The sequence below is a fragment of the Pogoniulus pusillus genome, chromosome 5 (genome assembly GCF_015220805.1).
Source record: "Pogoniulus pusillus isolate bPogPus1 chromosome 5, bPogPus1.pri, whole genome shotgun sequence".
Taxonomy (NCBI): domain Eukaryota; kingdom Metazoa; phylum Chordata; class Aves; order Piciformes; family Lybiidae; genus Pogoniulus; species Pogoniulus pusillus.
This window is the reverse complement of record NC_087268.1, coordinates 39,302,956-39,319,574: the sequence shown is the minus strand read 5'-3', so window position 1 is coordinate 39,319,574 and position 16,619 is coordinate 39,302,956. Positions and strand designations below refer to the sequence as shown.

The 16,619-nt window shown below is 44.3% G+C and overlaps 1 protein-coding gene across 7 annotated transcripts in view; it reads left to right on the top strand.

Annotated features, from left to right (window-relative positions):
* Positions 1 to 16,619, top strand: part of CLYBL (citramalyl-CoA lyase) — a 229,700-nt gene that overhangs the window by 124,066 nt on the left and 89,015 nt on the right. The gene's annotated exons all lie outside the window — the stretch shown is intronic.

Genomic DNA, 16,619 nt, shown 5'->3' with positions numbered 1-16,619 from the left:
AGGACTGGCTTGGATAGTGCTCTCTTTAACCTTGAGCACTTTGCAGGTATGTTAGAAAGAAGTTCACAGATTTTGCACGCATCTATTTTAGTTCTGGAAAGTGAGAAATACATTGCTGAATGTTCATGTGCACTGCTGAAGACAGTTGAGAAATCTTTTCCAGTTGCTAAAAATCTGCATGCAGGACTAAGATTTTATCTGCTCTCACAGTGAATCATAGAATCATAGAATCATAGAATCAACCAGGTTGGAAGAGACCTCCAAGATCATCCAGTCCAACCTAGCACCCAGCCCTAGCCAATCAACTAGACCATGGCACTAAGTGCCTCATCCAGGCTTTTCTTGAAGACCCCCAAGGGACGGTGCCTCCACCACCTCCCTGGGCAGCCCATTCCAATGGGAAATCACTCTCTCTGTGAAGAACTTCTTCCTAATATGCAACCTATACCTACCCTGGCACAACTTGAGACTGTGTCCCCTTGTTCTATTGCTGGTTACCTGGGAGAAGAGGCCACCCCCCACCTGGCTACAATGCCCTTTCAGGTAGTTGTATTGTTTAGGTTGTGTTGAGGAGGCTGCTGCTCTAAGATGACATAGACCTCATTTGTATATTAAGCTGTGGTAGGTGCAGATTAATTATATCAAACAATTTGTAATGGAAGCATCTATTTATAATAGAGGATGACAGCAAACTAAAATTTTATGATCAAGATGACAAAGTTGTTAGCACCCATTTTTAAAGGCTGGTAAAAATCTAGCTCTGTTGGAGCGAAGGGGAGTTGTACCTCTGGGTGTAAAATCTCAAAGAAATTAGGGGGGAAATCTGTAATAGGAACTTGAAATGACAGATGAACCCCTGACTGAGCTTAAATGCAAAAAGGAAGCAGACAGGGGGTAGAAGTGGAAACAGAATATTAAAGAGCAAGTGTAGTGCAGGCACTTAGAGATAGAACAAGGAAGGTCAGGGCTCAACTGGAATCAAAACTGGTGAGGAATGAGCAGGACAAGAATGCCTACTACAAGTGTATCAGCATCACAAATGAGAAAGAAACCCAGGGAAACTGTGGACTCATTGCTCCATGAAGCCTCAGGCTTTACTGTTAGAGTCTGCTTCCAGATCTTCTAGATAATCTTCTAGAAGTAAAACTTGAGAGAGGGAGGTAGCAGCCACAGCAGGGGAGGATGGAGTTAGATTCTATTCAAATAAGATGGTACATGGGACCAAACAGGACACATGGGTTGCAGCTAAGGGAGCTGGCTGGTGTCATCTAGAAGCTACTGTCTGTCTTCACTGAAAGGTCGTGGTTGCTGGAGGAGATTCCTGATGCCTAGAGAAGGACAAACATTGCAGCCATTATCAGGAAGCATAGGCTCGAAGAACTGTGGCACCATCAACCTCAACTTGGTCTCCAGGAAAGCGATGGATACTTTCCTACCTCATGGAAGGTATTTTGGGACCTAGCCAAGGACTGAGCCAGAATCAGGTGATCAAGAGAAAATTGTGCCTGCCAAATCTGATTGCCTGTTCTGAATAGATAACTGGTTTTGACTATGGAAGGTTAGATTTCCTTTTCAGATTTGCCACAGGTATTCAGGCAGACTTTGAAACTTAGGTTCTGTGAATATGAAGTTGAAATTATCACTGCTCTTGCAGCTTAATTTATTAGTGTTTGAGAGGTGTTTAGAGACTGTGTGAAAGATATGTCAAAATCATGCACTGAAATACAGCATTCAGTGGCCTCTTGCAAAGGGTCATATCAAACTGAGAAAAAATATACTGGAAAACACAGCAACACTGAGTCTGTCCTTTAATAATGTTCTTTAATTCTTTAGTAATTAATCTGCCTGGAGAGCAGCCAGGAAGAAAGGGACCTGGGGGTACTGGTAGATAGTAGGCTGAAGATGAGGCAGCAGTGTGCCCAGGAGGCCAAGAGAGCCAATGGCATCCTGGCCTGTATCAGGAACAGTGTGGCCAGTAGGACAAGGGAGGTTATTCTGCCCCTGTACTCAACACTGGTCAGGCCACACCTTGAGTACTGTGTCCAGTTCTGGGCTCCTCAATTCAAGAGAGATGTTGAGGTACTGGAATGTGTCCAGAGAAGGGAAATGAAGCTGATGAGAGGCCTGGAACACAGCCCTGTGAGGAGAGGCTGAGGGAGCTGGGGTTGTTCAGCCTGGAGAAGAGGAGGCTCAGGGCTGACCTCATTGCTGTCTGCAACTACCTGAAGGGACATTGTAGCCAGGTGGGGGTTGGCCTCTTCTCCCAGGCAACCAGCAATAGAACAAGGGGACGCAGTCTCAAGTTGTGCCAGGGGAAGTATAGGCTGGATGTTAGGAAGAAGTTCTTGCCAGAGAGAGTGATTGGCATTGGAATGGGCTGCCCAGGGAGGTGGTGGAGTTGCTGTCCCTGGAGGCATTCAAGAAAAGCCTGGCTGAGGCACTTAGTGCCATAGTCTAGTTGACTGGCTAGGGCTGGGTGCTAGGTTGGACTGGATGATCTTGGAGGTCTCTTCCAACCTGGTTGATTCTATGATTCTATGATTCTTTTGTGCCCTCCACTGACAATTATGTTTTGTAATCTGCATTCCATTTTGGTGTCTGCATTTCTTATCTTAAAGAGTTGACAGCACTGACCATCATTTCAGGTATCATCTATTGACTTCCCTTTCTATATTTATTACTAGTGGATATTTAGATTAATTTTTTTTTAAGCCAAAGTCAAAAAGGCCTTGCAGCATCAAGTTCACAGGAGAAAAAAATTCTCAGTGAATTTTCAGAAGTGAGCCAGTGGCTAAAAGGCAAAGTTATAGTATGCTGAACGCTAAGCCTGCAAGTGGGATGGGAGCTGATTCTGATGTGAGTAGGGCAAGTGAGGCTTTTGCAACCCATTTGGAACTGGACAGAGCTCTTAAAAATTCAGGATAGGGAAGATGATAGGAAGATATCCCAGCGTTGCTGAAAATTTCAACCTTCTTTTACAAAGTCAGCTTCAGTCTTGCTGAACATAACCTTCTAGGCACTCTGACCTCAAAACCTGCTTGGGTCCCCACATGCAGTTTTCAGACATTCAGATGCACAGCGTCACATGGTTTGGACTGGCAGCTGCCTCTTCAGGCATCTGACTCTGTAAGACATTGAGAACTTCTAAGATGGAAAGTTACTTTTTGACTGTGGAGGGAATTGTGTGCTACTAAGGGGAAATTACTTTCCCTGAGCTACTATTCACATATCACAGAATCATAGAATGCACCAGGTCAGGAGGAACCTCTAGAGGTCATCCAATCCAGTCCCCCTGCGGTAAGCAGGGACATCCCTGACTAGATCAGGTTTCTCAGAGCCTCATCATCAAACCTGACCTTGAATGCCTCCAGGGATGGGGCTTCCACCACTTCCCTGGGCAACTTGTTCCCATGTTCCACCGCACTCGTAGCAAAGTCCTTCCTATTGTCCTACCTAATTCTACCCTTCTCTAGTTTAAAACCATTGTCCCTTGTCCAAGTGCTATGCACTCTTGTAAATAGTCCCTCCTCCACTTTCTTGTGGACCCTCTTCAGGTACTGGAAGGCCTCTACAAAGTCTCCCCAGAGCCTTCTCTTCTCCAGGCTGAACATTCCCAGCTACCCCAGCCTGTCTTCGTAGTAGAGGTGCTCCAGTCCTCAAATAATTTTCATGGTCTTCCTCTGGGCCCTCTTCCTCAGGTCTGTGTCCTTCTTGTGTTGAGGGTCCCAGAGCTGGACACAGGTTAGATATCACTGAAGCAGAGTAGACTGGCAGAATCATCTCTCTTGGTCTGCTAGCCATGCTTTCTTTGATGGACCCCAGGATGCAATTTGTCTTCTCAGCTGCAAGCACATATTGCTGGCTCATGCCCAGCTTTTCATCTACCAGTAGCCCCAAGTCCTTTTCTGCAGGGCTGTTCTCAATCACATCATCCATTGATAATGGGCATTCTTCCAATCCAGGTGGAGGACCATGCACTTGGCCTTATTGAACATCATGATGTTCACCAGGGCCCACTTCTCCAGCTTGCCCAGGTCCTCAGGATGACATCCTATCCCTCTATCATATCAACAGCACCACTCAGCTTGGTGTCATCTGCAAACTGACTGAGGCTGCACTCAGTCTTGCTGTCTGTATCAATGATGAAGGTATTAAACATCACCAGTCCCAGTATGGACCTGTGAGAGATACCACCTGTCATCCACCTGGCCATTGCCTGGACATTGAGCCACTGACTACTACCCTTTGGATGCAACTATCCAGCCAGTTCCTTATTCACCAAGCAGCCCACCCATTGAATTCATGTCCATCCAAATGAGAAGAAAGGATGTTGTGGGGGACCCTGTCAAAGTCACAGAAACACAGAATCACAGAATTATTGAGGCTGGAATAGAATTCTGTGATCATCAAGTCCAGTCTGTGACCTAACACCAGTACATTGACTAGACCATGTCACTAAGTGCCATGTCCAATCTTTCCTTAAAGACCTCCAGGGATGGTGACTCCACCATCTCCCTGGGCAGTCCATTCCAGTGTCTAATTACCCTTTCCACGAGGAAGTGCTTCCTAACATCCAACCTAAACCTCCCCTGGCACAGCTTCAGACCATGCCCTCTTGTCTTGTCACAAGTTGCCTAGAAGAAGAACCCAGCCCCACCTTACTATAACTTCCCTTCAGGTAGTTGTAGAAAGTGATAAGATCCCATCTAAGTCTCCTCTTCTCCAGACCAAACAACCCCAGCTCCCTCAGCCTCTCCTCATAAGACTCTCCCACAAGACATCTCCAAGTTGTTTAAAGAATGTCTCGTCAGTGTCTTTATCCTGGTTGGGTAGTCTGTAGCAGACTCCCACCAGGGCATCAGCCTTGCTAGTCTTCCCCTTTGTCCTTTCCCATAGACATTCCACCTTGGTGTGCCTAATATTGAATTTGAAGCAGTCAAAGGACTCCTTAACATACAATGCCAACCCTCCACCTCTCTTTCCTTGCCTATCCCTTCTAAAGAGACTGTAGCCATCCACTGCAGCACTCCAGCCACGTGAGTCATCCCACCATGTTTCTGTGGTGGCAATTTTATCACAGTTCCCCTGGTGTACCATAGTTTCTAATTTCTCCTGCTTATTTCTGCCTGTGTGCAGTTCTGGAGCCCCCAACACAAGAAGGACGTCAAACTTAGAGCAAGTCCAGAGGAGGGTCACGAAGAAGATCAGAGGGCTGCAGCACTTCTGCTATGAGGACAGGCTACAAGAGATGTGGCTCTGCAGCCTGGAGAAGAGAAGGCTTCAAGGAGACCTTATAGTGGCCTTCCAGTATCTGAAGAGGGCCTACAGAAAGGCTGGGGAGGGACTATTTACAAGGTCTTGTAATGACAGGATGAAGGGTAATGGGTTTAAACTGGCAGAGGGGAGATTCAAACTAGATGTCAGGGTTCTTTACAGTGAGGGTGGTGAGACACTGGAGCAAGTTGCCCAGGGAGGCTGTGGGTGCTCTCTCCCAGGAGGTGTTCAAGGCTAGGTTGGATAAGGCCTTGAGCAACCTGTTCTAGTGGGAGGTGTCTCTGCCTGTGCTGGGGGATTGGAATTGGATGATCTTTGAGGTGTCTTCCAACCTAAACCATTCTGTGATTGCCCATACTCCATGCATTGGTATATAAGCATTTCAGAGAGAGAGTTAAGCCATTAGTTTTCACTCTTGCTATCTGACCATTCCTGGCCACTAATATGATAGGTTACTGAGCCCTGCACTTTATTGTTGCAAGTTGTTGCATAAGTCTAGTATGATGACATCTATTGCCCTTTTGTCCACTGATGTAATCATTCCATTGTAGAAGGCCACTAGGTTGGTCAGGCAGGACTTAGTGAAATCGTGCTGGTTGCTTCAAACCACCTCCGTGTACCTTAACATAGAAGGATCTGTTTTATGACCTTTCCATACACAGAGGTGAGGCTGATAGGTCAGCAGTTCCCAAAGTCATCCTTTCTGCCCTTCTTAAAAATGGGTATAAAGTTTCCCTTCTTCCAGTCACCAGGGACTTCACCAGACTCCATGATCTTTTTAAACAGACTTTAGTCTGGAGAAGAGAAGGCTGAGAAGGGACCTTATCAGTGTCTACTGTCTGAAGAGTGGCTATCAGGAAGATGGAGGCAGTCTCTTTTCAGTGATACCCACTGACATGATGAGGGGCAATGGGTGTAATCTCAATCTCAGCATGAGAGAAAACATTTTTACTGTGAGGGCAGAGCACTAGGGCAGGCTGCCCAGAGAGGCTGTGGAGTCACATCCTCTAGAGACCTTCGAAACCTCACCTGAACGCATTCCCATGTGACCTGCCGTAAGTGGTCCTGGTTTGCGCGGGGTTGGACTCAGTGATTTCTGAAGGTCCCTTTCAACTCCTATCATTCTATGATTCTGTGATTCAGATGTGGAGAGTGGCTTGGCAACTACATCAGCCAATTTCCTCAGGACTCTGGGATACATCTCATCACGTTCCATAGGTTTGTATATGTTTACCTTCCTTGGGTGAAGGTAGGAGCTCTTCCCTAGAGGTGTACATATAAAATTCACCAATGTTGTTATACATTTTAAAGAAATCTCTCAGAATGTTTCACTTGGTGATGTTTTTAAGTGACCAGTTCAAATAGGACATGTAAAACTACATATTCCTCCCCTGTACTCAGCACTGGTCAGGCCACACCTTGTGTACTGTGTCCAGTTCTGGGCTCCTCAATTCAAGAGAGGTGTTGAGGTACTGGAATGTGTCCAGAGAAGGGTGACAAAGCTGGTGAGGGGCCTGGAACACAAACCCTATGAGGAGAGGCTGAGGGAGCTGGGGGTGTTTAGCCTGGAGAAGAGGAGGCTCAGGGGTGACCTCATTGCCACCTACAACTACCTGAAGGGACATTGTAGCCAGGTGGGGGGTGGTCTCTTCTCTTAGGCAACCAGCAGTAGAACAAGGGGACACAGTCTCAAGTTGTTCCAGGGGAGGTCTAGGCTGGATGTTAGGAGGAAGTTCTTGCCAGAGAGAGTGATTGGCATTGGAATGGGCTGCCCAGGGAGGTGGTGGAGGCACCGTCCCTGGAGGTGTTTAAGAAAAGCCTGGCTGAGGCACTCAGTGCCATGGTCTAGTTGACTGGCTAGGGCTGGGTGCTAGGTTGGACTGGATGATCTTGGAGTTCTCATCCAACCTGATTGATTCTAACAGCAGCCCCTGAGCCTCTTCTGTTCTGCCTGCTTCCCTCAGCAGTGAAGAGAAGTTTGGTTGGGCTAAGAGGATGGAAAGGTAATGACCTATTCTGCTTATCCACAGCATGGCCTCTTAGGGGTCACAGCGTAAATTCGTTCCTACTTAATATCTTCTAGCCACTTAAAAGATCATCACTGTGCCGTATGACACAAAAGGGAAAAATGGAATTCAATTAATTCTTTTGATTCATCTGTTTTTAAAAATAGGATTAAAGCCTGGCCACTTTTCAAACTGCTCCACTATGAATAACGGATGCGTAAGAGACGATTCTGGGTTCATTACGGCTAAGAGCAGATCATCCGCATACATGCTGATTTTATGGAGATTTCTCCCCATGAGAATACCTCCCCCATCTCTCTAGTGATCTGATCCTGGGGTCAGAACAGACAGCACACTGGCAAGAGAGCATCCTTGCCTACCGTTTTTTCCATAATCTGAGGCCTTCTGACCTTTTCCTTCCTTATCACCGAGGAGAGGAGGCTCTTGCATAAAAAAATAACACTGCGACTAAATTTGGGGGTGGAGATAAATACATAAACTGGGTCAGCATGGTTTGCAAAAAAAAAATCCTGGGCTTTCCTTATTGAAATGCATTTCCTTAGTGATCTTACAGTAGGTTTTTACAGTGTCAGTAGAAAAAAAGCTGCAGTTGGTTTCCATGAATCTCTAGGTACTTCAATTAAAATGGATAGTTTTCTTGTCTTAAGTGATGATAATCTTAGTTGCTTAGGATATGCCAGTGTTGCAGGTATTTCTCTAGGCTCATAGTGAGAATGTTAGCTAGTACTTCACAGGCACAGTTGCATGAAACATTGATAACTAGGTTATTTTACCAGGTCTTTGCTTTATTTATAATAAATTAGTACTGTACCTAATTGTATTCCACCTACAGGGAGAAGGCTTGCTGATAAAGTGTGTAGAGAATGATTAAATGTACACAGGCGCATAGTAGGGTGACTTCTCTTCAAAAGATGCACAAAATTAAAGTGGGAATGCTGCTTTCCCCAGTGGCTTGCCATTATTAAAATTCTCACTAGCATGGGAAATTTCTTCTGTAGAAATTGGGGAGTCCAAAAATCTCTCTGGTTTATTGTAGGGAAGCTGAACTGTACAGTGAAACTCTGCAAGGCCTTTTTGATCCTTGAAGAGTTCTGATGAATATACATTTTTATGAAAGTTGTAAAGTGTTTTCATTTCCTTATTAATCCCACCATGGTCCTGGAAGAACTGCCACTCCTGAGTGGTAACTGTGACAATAAAAGTTTTTGTTCCTATTGTTTTACTCTACAAGCCAATCATTTTCCTTCCACAAAGATTTGAGGATTCATAAGGACAATTGCAATATTCAGCAATTTTCTTCTTAATGAGCTCAGTAATGCCTGTGTCTCTTCAAGCAGAGCCTTTGAATTGCCAGTTCTTTCTTTTCCACTGATTCAGATGTATCCAATTAAGTCTGACTTGAACATGTTCTGATATAACTATTACTGATGACAGAATGGTGTCTTGAAAGTTAGGAAAAATGTCTTGGCTGAGTATTAACAGGATTTCAGGCAGGAATATATTAACAGACCTGGGAAGTGGTTTAAAATGTGCAGTTAGTGTTCGTATGGACTTGGAATCCGTAGTGCTTCAGCTCTTTGTGTGTTGTGCAGTCTATAGGCACAGCAGCACACCTGGATACTGAAGGCTAATTGCAGGACTAGACAAGGGGACACAGTCTCAAGTTGTGCCAGGGGAGGTATAAGCTGAATGTTAGGAGGAAGTTCCTCACAGAGAGAGTGATTTGCCATTGGAATGGGCTGCCCAGCGAGGTGGTGGAGTCACCATCCCTGGAGGTCCTCAGGAAAAGCCTGGATGAGGCACTTAGTGCCATGGTCTAGTTGATTGTTGATAGGTTGGACTGGATGATATTGGAGGTCTCTTCCAAGCTGGTTGATTCTATGATGATTCTATGTACTGCTGCACATTTCTTGATCAGTTTTCAGCATTTCATCTGTTTTCCTAGCAAGAAGGACCTGTCTGCACAGTCAGTGAGCATCTGGCAGATAGTTTGAAGGGAGGAAGTTCTTCACCATGAGAGTGCTGAGATCCTGGAATGGGCCATCTACAGAGGTGGTTGGGGCCCCATCCCTGGAGGTGTTTAAAGCTAGGCTGGATGAGGCTCTGGCCAGCCTGCTCTAGGGTAGGGTGTCCCTGCCTGTGGCAGGGCAGTTGGAACTAGATGATCTTTGTGGTCTCTTCCAACCCTGATGGATTCTATGATTCTGTGATTTTATGACATTGAAATTCAGGAGAGCTACAGAGAATCAAGTCAATACAACAATTTCAGTATGCACATGTAGGTTAGAAACAACCCATTGGATCAAATTAGGTCAAATGTTTGTTTGTATGCAGAGTTGTGGGTTGGGTTGGGCTATCAGAGCTGCAATGGTACTTTGGGAGTGAGCAAAGCATAAAGACACTGTCCAGGTGGCAGTCAGAGGAGTTCTCAGCACTCAACACCATGTGCTCTAGGCCTCCTTTTCCCTTTTGTTGGCCTTGCAGACAGATAAATATGTTTGTATGTCCAAGTTTCTACTGCAGTCAGTCTTGAAATCTAGTCTTGAACCTAAAACTCCTTTGTACTCTTAATCTTTAGTCCACTTGGCTTACAGCTTTACCTTGTAAGAACCGTATAGAGAGTCAAGACAAGTATGAGGAAACTCACAAAATTCAACAACAGAGATGTGGATCAGAAAGTGACACACAGAGAATGCAGCCCTCTTTGTTAAACTTTTCTACTAGGTATCTGTACAGTCTGAGTCCAGGTAGTGGTCTCAGTGGTCCTTTGGTCTGATTTAGGTAAGACAGGTAAGGGAAGATGGAAATGCATGGTGGTTTTCCTGGTGTATTGGTGCCATCAAAGCTGGACCTATTGCAGGGTGCAGGAGCCTTAGAGATACTCAGAAGATTACAGGCAAAATCTGTGGTTTATTTCACCAACATATTTAAACACTGTATATTTACCTGGTGTTTAGTAGTATTATGTAGCAAAACAGTAAAGTGTGGCAGGAGATTTTATTGTCAGATGGTGGAACAGCAACAGCTGCACACATGGAAGTTGCAGATGAAGGTAGAGATGTGTGTAGTTACAGCTAAGCTTGGGAACATTGGCAGATGTCAGCTGAAAGCAGGATATTTGACCTCTGTGCCTTTGGTTTAGATTCTTATGGAGACCAGAGCAAAGGGTCCTAATACACAGTGGTGAGAACTGAACTACCCATGTCTATGTGGAAGCCTCATTTCCTTCCACTGCAAGTTCAGTTAGCAGGAGTCTGCAATACTTAGAATGCTGCAGACTCTGCAGTCTTTATTCAGGTAGAATTTTTCAATGAATTAAGGACATTTGTGTCTAAATGAGTTGTGATGGTTTGGGTGTTACCCCACACACACACACTTTGGAAATCACCCAGACTAGACTCAGCCAGCTCTGGAAATTGAATGAAGCTTATTATTTACAGCTTAGCACAATATACAAGCAGATATTTACAGTATATACAGCTATAGACAGAAATATACAAGGTAAAAGATAATACAGAAACACAACACCACCCCCCAGAAACCTGAGTCCCCAGGAGGGGCTCCCAACCACCCTTCCACCTTCTCCCACCCCTCTCTACCTTACCCCAGATGTTGCCTTGTGCCCAAGGAAGAATGGAGGGTCGGCCAGGGGGGTTAGGAAGCAAGTGAATTAATCAGAGAGACAGCAGGTTAGGTTAGAGAGAGAAAATGCAGCCCACAGCTTGGACAGAGAGCACCTCCTTATCTGTGTTTGGATTCTTGCTCTTATACATCTCAGCAAGCCTATGAGTGAAGTCTGCATCACCACTGTTTCCCTTTCACAGCCTGTAATCTAGTTCTTCTCACCAAAACATTCTAGCTAGCTTCAAACTAGTACATGAGTAATTCAGGATTAAGTCCTTCAGGAGTCTAAGCTGCTTCCTCCTGCACACCACTGTGTATTAAGCCAAAAGGCTGTGCTAGTTGCAGGACAATGTCATTTCTAATATAAGCATAGAATCACCTAAACCCAGCCTTTTATTTCTGCTATGAACTAAGCCTGTGCCTTGATGTCCCTTCAACTTAGAATGAAGTAATTTATCTCTGTTCAACAGAAGGCAAAACACATGGATTATGATTGCCTAAAGCCCTGGGCTTTACATGTTCTGTGAATTACTTTCTTCTGTGAATAGTGAAAAGAATATATGTTAAACAGTGCTTTATATATCGAAAGAATACACTTCCATGGAAGAGCCTGGTACCCAAAAATAGCTACAAACCCACATCTCTGCCATGCTGAAACTGGAGAACGTCCAGAGCCAGGCACATTCATACACCAGAAAAGAACACAATAAGCAGCTCTTGTGATCATTCTAGTCACTGTCACAGGAGCCATGATAAACAGGGACGGAGAATTAGGAAGTACATTCATTTGTTTATTCATGTCTAAGTGTGGGTACCTCTGCAGGCTCCAGAGGCACAAAAGCTCTTTGGCTGTCCCCAAGTTACACTTTGGCATGCCCAGAGTCTGAGCAGCCAGTGTTATATGACAAATATGTTAGATCTGTCTCCGAAGACAAAGGCATGCATCTGTAAACCCAGTGTACTACAGATCTGAGGGTCGATGTAGGGTGCTCTGCTGAGCTTGCCCATCTTTCCTTTCGACCACAAATATCACAGTATCACAGTATCATCAGGGTTGGAAGAGACCTCACAGATCATCAAGTCCAACCCTTTACCACAGAGCTCAAGGCTAGACCATGGCACCAAGTGCCACGTCCAATCCTGCCTGGAACAGCTCCAGGGACGGCGACTCCACCACCTCCCTGGGCAGCCCATTCCAGTGTCCAATGACTCTCTCAGTGAAGAACTTTCTCCTCACCTCCAGCCTAAATCTCCCCTGGCACAGCCTGAGGCTGTGTCCTCTTGTTCTGGTGCTGGCCACCTGAGAGAAGAGAGCAACCTCCTCCTGGCCACAACCACCCCTCAGGTAGTTGTAGACAGCAATAAGGTCACCCCTGAGCCTCCTCTTCTGCAGGCTAACCAATCCCAGCTCCCTCAGCCTCTCCTCGTAGGGCTGTGCTCAAGGCCTCTCCCCAGCCTCGTTGCCCAACACGCTCAAGCATCTCGATGTCCTATCCCAGGAGAGATTATGATCTCTCTCCTTGCTTAACAGTAAGGAAAGTGATAAACTGACTGTGGAGTCTGATCAGTACTTTGTACATTTTTCTGAAAGGATAAATGAAATCTTAGCATTTTCTGAGTTTGATTACAATTTCTGTCTTTAAAGCAGCTTGGTTTCTCTGAGGTTGCTGTTTCAACTCCTGCACAGCTGCATAGCAGAGCTGTTTACCACGTGTCACTGTAATAGCTCTCTTTGGTATCTTTCTTTCACTGCAGAGCCTTAGGGCCTCCTTCTCCAGAGCAATGTACTTACCAGTTATTTCAAGATTAGTTGAAGAGACTTGTAAATATTCACTTCTGATCACTGTGCTCCAGAAGACCATGAATCCTGATGTTGTTTCTCATTTGGGAGCAAATGATTTTAAAGATCCTGGCTGTTCATTTTAGGATGATTATAAACTGTTGTTTGTGCATTCTTTCCTCCTTACTTATAGACTCATAGAATCAAACAGGTTGGAAAGGACCTCCAAGATCATCCAGTCCAACCTAGCACCCAGCCCTATCCAGTCAACTAGACCATGGCACTAAGTGCCTCATCCAGGCTTCTCTTCAACACCTCCAAGGATGGCGACTCCATCACCTCCCTGGGCAGCCCATTCCAATGCCAATCACTCTCTCTGCCAACAACTTCCTCCTAACATCCAGCCTAGAATTCCTCTGGCACAACTTGAGACTGTGTCCCCTCGTTCTATTGCTGGTTGCCTGGGAGAAGAGACCAACTCCCACCTGGCTACAATGTCCCTTCAGCTAGTTGTAGACAGCAACGAGCTCACCCCTGAGCCTCCTCTTCTCCAGGCTAAACAATCCCAGCTCCCTCATACAGTATCTTTGTAGATTGCCTTGACATAGCTGCTTCTGTGCCAGCCTTAAGATAACTTCATCTTCTAAGGTTTCACAGAGCAAATGTGTATTAACAAGATGGTATGTTGAACAAATTGCTATTTTCTTCCATCTCAGCCAGGTTATTTGGTCACATTTTAAAACTTTCATTCCACAAAGACTCAGTCTTTCACTCATTAACTAATTATTTTCAAATGGAATAATTATAGACCATAATTTGTATGCATTTTCCTGAGAAAAAGGGCAAATTAATACGTGTAAACATGGGTGAATCTATTTAACTAAGCTGTCCACAAAATCCTTACAATATGTAAACAACATTTGTTATGCCTTGGAGATGGCATACAATTGGACTCATGAGACCCTGTTTATCCTGCTGAACAGTTTCTTTTATAACTTCAAAGGGAATTTTATATATTTATGGCAATAGCAGGGTGTTAAGTGTAGCTAGACAGAAATTATACCTCAGCTATTTAGTTAATGCCAATAGGGATTAAATTAGATTTTATAGCTGTTAGTAGAAGTCTGTTTTTGTAGCTAACAAGTGGGATTTTTAAATCCTGGAAAGCATAATCCTATTATAAAAGTGGCAGCTGAATTAACATTATCTAGGAAGCAAGTCTTCACGGATTAACATTTTTTGACATTAACAAAGAGAAACTAATGCTACAGGGATATTAGGTGCTTTTCCCAAAAGTAGGGAAAAAAGGGAAAGTGAATATAGGACAAGATAAATGGCTCAAATACTGCAGGATGGAAAAATGGAGTGAAATATGCATGAGAAATGAAATCTGGGAGTGGCAATGTTCTGCCTCGAATACAAAAGAAAGACACTGGGGTAAGAAACGGCTCCACAATTGGTAATTCCTGTTAGCCCACACATTGCTTTATGCTTGTGGTAGTTGTTATCTAATATGAGTGTGGGATAATCACAAAGGCTTTCTTCTGTCCTGAGGAGGGCTGAGGTCTTTGCTTTCCAGCTAGGTGCTATAGGAACCAAGGACCAGCAGTGCTGTAGAAGAAACACTGAACAGGCTCATAAATCTGTTCCACAGAGATCCCAATGATGTTCTCCTGTGCCTTGAAGGACAGTTATGGGACAGCTGTGGTAGGCAATGGTACAGGAGATGAGTGATTCACTGAACTTGCTTGCCTTTAAGTATCTTAAGTATTGGTAGACTAAATAGGATGATAGCAAGCTACCTACCATGCCATATTTCAGTTTTAAAAACCTTCATGCATATCACAGTTGCAGAGCAAAATTTTCCTTCCTTCAAATTGTGAAGTACACATTTCAGTTATTTTAAAAGCTCTGTGTTTGGAATCTGAACTCTTTTTCACAGCTGCAGCACTGAAATAATGAAAGTAGGAATTTGTTGTGTGGAAGTTTAAGAGGAATCCATTTGATAAACGCATCAGTCACAAAGACATGCAAAACAATTCCTTCCACACTTTGCAATATCATATTCAGTGCTGCTGATTCATCACAGTTTTTACTGTAATAGTATCTGTTGACTGTCATCTTGTCTCACAAATTTCTTCCATCTTATCAGAGAATTGCATTCATTACTAATGAGAGCTCAACTGAAACAATTTGTTCTGAATTTGCCTTCCAAGCCTTCCAGTTTCTTGGTTCAAATATAGCAGAACTAGATCTGAGTCACTGTCAGACTGAGGTTTTGTTATCAGAGATTTGACTGGGGCTTTGCAAGCCTAATACAGGGCTTAACAGGTTGATTCTTGGTTTGGTGCTTTTGAAACGCTGTGGTTTTGCTCCTTGTGGATTGCTGCTTTAATCTTTATTACTTATTGGATTACATTTTAAGAGAGCACCTTTTCTGCCAATGCACGTGTGTATAACAGTCATTGCTGTGGTTAAAACCATTACAAGAGGTGTGGCTGTGACTGCCTTAAGGGCTTTTTTTAAGTCGTGGTTGTGTAGCATAGGCTTCGCCTTGCCAAGCATGTAACAACATCTAAGCTGTGGAAATAGTGTGATATGTCTAAATTGCCAAACTGTCCTCCTCTGATGTTAGTGGCATGAGGAAGAACCTTGGCAGATTTATGTCAGTGGGAAAACTCACACCATTTGGCATCCACACGACCAAGATTTATCCTCTGTTTTATGCATATTGCTCCAACAGTGATGAACCCTGGTAGGATTTGGAGGTAGTTGCTTGCCCTCTGTTGTGGTTCTTTTACAGAAATCTCTCCCTCAAATGCCTGTTGTTTTTTTTCTGCGTGCAAAAGCGTGCAACAGTCCATTAGCCTGGTGGTTTTAAAGCATGCAGGTGTATTTTAGCCATTGCCACAGTGCTCTGAGGTGCTGGGCACCTTTGCATAAATGTGAGCGGAATGTGTGTGTGAGTTCTCACATTAGGAAGGACACTTATGTCATCCAGAAGTACATGCTCCTTAAATAAAGGGCCCATAGTTCCTTCCCCTTTGAGTAATAAGCAATCCTGTAGCATTTTAGACTTTATTTCCAGTTTTGCTATCTGGCTTGGAAAGCATAGGCACATAAAACTTGGGTTGCTTTCATAACGTTTGATTGGCTCCTCAGCTTATGTAAATAGATTTAGCTTTTCATTTTTCATGTGGTAACACAGCAGGTGAAGCAACTCTTAAATGAACATTAAAGATTATGTGGGAAGAGAACCTTGTATGATCAGGGAGTTGCATCCACATCACCTGGCTGGACACTCATCATCTGGAAGACATAAGGAGATACAAGGGAGCTGTGTGGTTACTGAGCAGAGCATCTTTCATACTCCTGCTCCTTTTCTGACTAGCTGCTGATTGACTGTAAAAGAATTCACTGAATGGGAAGGGATGCTTGGCTCTGCCACCCAGTGCCCTTACATCTGAGCATGTGTTTTTCTACAGTAGATACTCTATAGAAGCTCAATCAGGGCCAGCAGCAGTAGTGCCTGAGCGTTGTCAGTCAGGGCACTTGATCTCAGAATTTAGCTTCATGATGTCAAATTTGCTCTTATCATGTGAGGTACAATGGAAGTGCAGAGAAGAATAAGAAATGTCCAGAAATGAGGGAAATCACATCAGAAAGATAATGGTGGGTCATGTGTTTAAAAGCTTGAGATTGCTACAAGGAGACCTGCACACACGTGCTTAGTTTTGTAGCTAGAGGGAATTCACACACTGAGCAACTTCTGAGTATCTCTTGATGTGATTTGACAGAAACTTAGCCTTTGATGGTGATCCCAGTCCCCACTCAAAAGGCATCACCTCTTCCCATGTCCATCTCTTCCTAGAGGTTTATTTTGTGCTACATAGCAAAGTGCATAGCATCAATGC